Genomic DNA, 5349 nt, shown 5'->3' with positions numbered 1-5349 from the left:
ATTATTATTATTTTGTGTGTGACCGGTAAGGGGATCGCAACCCTTGGCTTGGTGTCGCCAGCACCGCACTCAGCCAGTGAGCACACCGGCCATCCCTATATAGGATCCAAACCTGCGGCGGGAGCACCGCTGCACTCCCAGCACTGCACTCTCCCGAGTGAGCCACGGGGTTGGCCCTTAACTGTTATTATTGACCTCACTGTACATTTCATAGGTCTCTGAAGAGCATACCCTTAAGAATCTCTTCTAAGTCTCTAGAATAGAAAAGACCCTCTTTATAGGCTGTCTATCAAGTAGACTTTTAAGGGTGCCTAAACGAGATCAAAGGGGCTGTCTCCTTTCTCTTCATAATAACTGGTTATAAACATACAAGAAAAATCCTTCTAATGGAGCGGCCTATGACCCACTGCAGCACCCTTCAGATTTACAGAATAAGGCTAGTAGACAAGCACAGTGTGTAAGGACACTAGTCATTTTGAAAGACCCATATGAATTTTAACCTCAATTTAGACCTGGCAGACAATTTACATTTACCTGTGCCTGATATTTTCCAAAAGGATATTCAAAATTTTTAGCATAGTTTTTATTACTGAATTCATCTTAAATTTATGTGCATTAAAAATGAAGTTGATAGGGAGTATGAACTAAAATTATATCTATCATCTTAAGATGTTTAACTCATAACTGTCTGAGAATGCATTGTGTGCTCTATAGAAACCTTGCTGCAAGCCATGTGTGATAAAATAAAATTATGCAGTATTTTTAAGTGGTATGGTACTGATTATATTAAACTATTATCTAATTTGTAATTTATGCATGGTAGAGACATTCCCTTTTCTTTACTGTATACTGAAAATTAAAATCATTCTGGGGGTCATTCTCCCATAAAACAGAACTTCTTCTCCAGCCCAAACTTGAAATTGATAACAAAACACTAGGATGGATTCAAAAGGAGAATTCTATATCTCCAGATCTGAAAAATACAAGCAGAAAAATGTCTGGGAAGAAAATCTAAGAATTGTGTTAAGGTGGTTCTTTCACATGGAACTATATAGAACCTAGGAAGTAAGAAACACAAACTAATGTCACACAAAATTGTGTCACCTCCTGTGGCTTAGAGGGTAAGTTGCTCAGGGTTGCAGGTAGACTACGGGAAAAATTCATCCTGGTAACAAAGTAACTACACACATTAAGTCAGGTTATACTTGAACTTTGTGGAGTATTAATTTCCATTTAATGCATTTCTCTCTCTCTCTCTCTCTCTCTCTCTCTCTCTCTCTCGGATGCAACATTAAGCTGAGATAAGAATGGACCAAAGGAAGTTGATTTTAGACAGGATTTCAGCAAACCATTAAAAGCAGATTAATGCTCCTCTGGCAGCTCACGTAAAAGTAGCAGAGACAGGAGTGGAACTACCATGTGGGAAAGGTAAACCTAGGATTGCAGAATCATGACTACTAATTTAGACACCCCTTCCCAATGTCTGATTCTTATAGGATAAGCCTTAATGTATCTGGGTTTCTCACTTGTTTGATCCTCAGATAACTAGAGATAACTAGATACCTATACATACATATATAGTTACATTTTTTGATTAATTTGACAGGGCACTTCTAAGTCTCAGAATTCACTATTAGGATTTCATGTAGCAACAAAACAAACAAACAATGACAACAACAAATGTGTGTGTGTGTCTGTGTGTGTGTGTGTATGTATATAATTTCATTACTGAAGAGTTATATGAGGGTACCTTAAAAAGTTCATGGGAAGATTTGTATTGTCTTTTAATTGTATTTTTCCAGGAACTTTTGGATGTACCCTTCTATTGCACACAAGCTAACGATGCAATAACAAATTAAATAAATTATAATATTTGTATTTAAGAAATAACAAGCAGCTGTTGAAATTATGTTGCGAAGAAATATTTTGATGTGGAAAATTGTTCATGATATATTTCTAAATGATAGAAATATTTAAACAATCAATACTGTTCATATAATTTTTAATTTATTATATATGTGAAAATAGATTTAGAATAAAAATGTATAAAAGCTCATACTACCAACAATGATTACTATTGTACGTTATCTCATTAGTCTTTCAATGAGAGTTTCATCATGCTTTTCTAAGAAGCTTTTAAAACTTGATGTCACAATCTCATACAAGGTAGGAACCACCTTACGTACACAACGAACCACACTCTAGAAATGTTAATCTCTAAATCTGAAATGTTCAAGAGGCTGTAATTTTCTAAGTAAGAAATAAAGCAAGAAAATAATATAAGCCAGATAATTAATAAGGTGTTAGAATTAAAAACACATTTTTAAATAAAAATAAAATAATAAATAATATCAAGACCATTTTGTTTGATGCTAATGTTAAGTTAATGAAAAAGATTGACTTCTTAAAGAAAGTCAGTTAAGTTATATTCAGTTTTGAGAAGTAACCTTGAGAATATATTATCCCTTGCAACAATTTTTATATTTTCCCAAATTACACACTCACACTTTTTAATAAAGATACCAGAAATTCATGATATTCTTCTGATAAAATCTTGATAAAATATAAATGTTGATAATAAAAATATAAATTATTAATAGTTCAAAACGATATTGGTTTATAAATATGACACTTAATTAAAAATTACCAGAACTTTGTGTAGGCATAGGTGTTTTGTGGCTAAAGTGGGGAATATACAAGATGAGCATGAAATATCTGGGCCTATCAGAAGTAAAAAAATGCTCAAAACAGGTGAGAAAGATGCTTAAAGGACAGAGAAGCAAGCTTTGAGGGTCCAAATAAAGTTAAGCTTCAAAAATTAATGATAATAATAACACAAAGCCATTGGATAAAAAAATTTCAGGAGAGTATACTGATGAATGAATAAATGAGAGAGAGAGAGAGAAGGATGGATGGATGGATAGAAGGATGGATGATGTAATTCTTTATATTAAAATTGCCAAATAATAAAAGTAAAAGCAATAATGTGGTAGGACAACACATTTGCAGTGATCATTACTATTAATTGACTCAGACAATATAATCAATGAATGCTAAAACTATGACTAGTTCCATAATGAAACAAGATATTTGTATAATAAGCTTCATGGATGCCTCAGAAATTAATTAGGGAAATAATAATTATATAATGGAGATAATTGGGAGGCACAATCTTTATCAAGTGATCCAAGTTAACTTCACCAGTAATTGCACAAATTAACGTTATGCACCCTCTCACAATGTACTGAGAAGAGCATTTGTTTTCTTGCAGAAGGTAAATAATCTGAGTCAAAACTTGAAGAACATTGTATATTCCCAATTTTAGGAATATTCTACTAAAGAACTGCTGTATAATCCTCTAAATGACGATGTTTGAAAAAGTACCGAAAGACATAATAAATATCCGGGTGCAAGGAAACCAAATGTAGATGATATTAAACATAATTAGTAAACTTGCATTAGGCCCTGGGTGGGTGGTGGTGGAAAGAGAATACTGCAGATTAGAGAAAAGAACCATATCAATATTAAATTTTTGAGTTGATTAATTATACTGTGCTTGGGTCAGTGGATTTCTTTTCTCTTGGTGAAAAAATGAGGAATTGGGGGGTAAACGGGCATCATGTCTACACATAATCCCAAAAAATACTTCTACATAGTGAGAAACAGAAGACAAGAATGAAGGAAATGTGAGCCTGTGCTGGATCTGCATTGAAGTCTACGGGAGCTCCTTGGATAATACTTGACACATCCCTGTAAGTTAAAGTTTATTTAATAATAAAGTATTAAAAAGAAAAAAAGTAACAAATCTTGGGAAGCTGGAGAAGTTGTTAAATAGGAAAAAGTATACAAACTTTCTCTGAACTCATTTTGAGATAAACATCTAATTTTCATCCATTCTCCAGTTCTGACCTTTCTATCACACTCCAGGCCTTGACAGACTGTCATTAAGGAATAGGAGGCAACCAATCATGGGTCACACAATTCATCCTGGTGGGATTCCAGCTCAGTGCAGACATGGAAGTGCCCCTCTTCTGGATCTTCTCCCTGTTCTATATCTTCAGCCTCTTGGCAAATGGCACATTCTTGGGACTGATCAGTCTGGACCTTAGACTGCATACTCCCATGTACTTGTTTCTCTCACATCTGGCCATCATTGACATTTCCTACACTTCCAATAATGTCCCCCAAATGCTGGCAAATCTTGTGAACCAGAAAAGAACCATCTCCTTTGTTCCATGCATACTGCAGACATTCTTGTCTTTGGGTTTTGCTGCTACTGAGTGCATGATCTTGGTGGTGATGTCCTATGACAGGTTTGTGGCCATCTGCCATCCTGTCCAGTACACTGTCCTTATGAACTGCAGAGTGTGCACAGTACAGTCACTTCCTGGGCATGTGGATTCATCCTGGCCCTGGTAAATGTAATTCTCCTTCTAAAGTTGCCCTTCTGTGGGCTCCAAAATGTGAACCACCTTTTCTGTGAAATTCTGTCTGTCCTCAAGCTGGCCTGTGCTGACACCTGGATCAACCAAGTGGTCCTGTTTGCTTCCTCTGTGTTTGTCTTCGTCGTACCCCTTTGCTTAATGCTTGTCTCTTACATACAGATCTTCTGGGTCATCCTAAAGATCCTGTCAAACGAGGGTCGTGTGAAAGCCTTCTCCACATGTTCCTCCCACCTCTGTGTGGTTGGGCTCTTCTTTGGCATAGCCATGGTTGTTTATGTGGTCCCAGACTCTAATCAACAAGGGGAGCAGGAAAAAATGTTTCCCCTGTTTCACAGTCTCTGTAACCTCATGCTGAACCCCCTCATCTACAGCCTGATGAACACTTAGGTGAGGGATGCCTTCCACAGAGCATTGCAGAAGATGACGTCCATATGAGGCATGAATGGAAAGTTGGTTGGGTAGGGATTGCCTTTAAAAAACATGTGGTTGGTAATTCAAAAATCAGAAAAATTTTCCAATTACAAGTGCTCTGAAAATCTGGCAAAATTACAGAATAAAATATAAATTTTAACGTATAGAAAATGTTCTCGTATCAAATTAACAAACGTTATAACTGACAATACTTAGTATTAATTACCATGTAGGAAAGAGGCATGATTATGACATACTGTCAATGGGAACTGAAATGGGTCCAGTTTTCCAGAGGGAAGCTATCAGTAGAACCTTGCAGGATCTGTATTTTTAGATCTACCATTTTGCTTTTGGAATATATCCTCCATAAATGATCATGAGTATAAGCATATTTAAAAATTTTACAAATATTTATTTTAATGCAACTGAAAATAAGAGAAATAGGGAGAAAAATTTTCAACAGTAGGAAATTAAAGTGATAGAATATTGTGCT

General features: G+C 35.6%; 1 pseudogene; it reads left to right on the top strand.

Moving 5' to 3' along the window:
* Positions 1 to 3949: 3949 nt before the first annotated feature.
* On the top strand, positions 3950 to 4880 carry LOC103583113 (annotated as a pseudogene).
* The last annotated feature ends 469 nt before the right edge of the window (positions 4881 to 5349 follow it).

Source organism: Galeopterus variegatus, unplaced genomic scaffold (assembly GCF_000696425.1).
Source record: "Galeopterus variegatus unplaced genomic scaffold, G_variegatus-3.0.2 Scaffold19729, whole genome shotgun sequence".
Lineage (NCBI taxonomy): Eukaryota > Metazoa > Chordata > Mammalia > Dermoptera > Cynocephalidae > Galeopterus > Galeopterus variegatus.
Note: the sequence above shows the minus strand (reverse complement) of the source record. Positions and strands in the feature narration are given on the sequence as shown.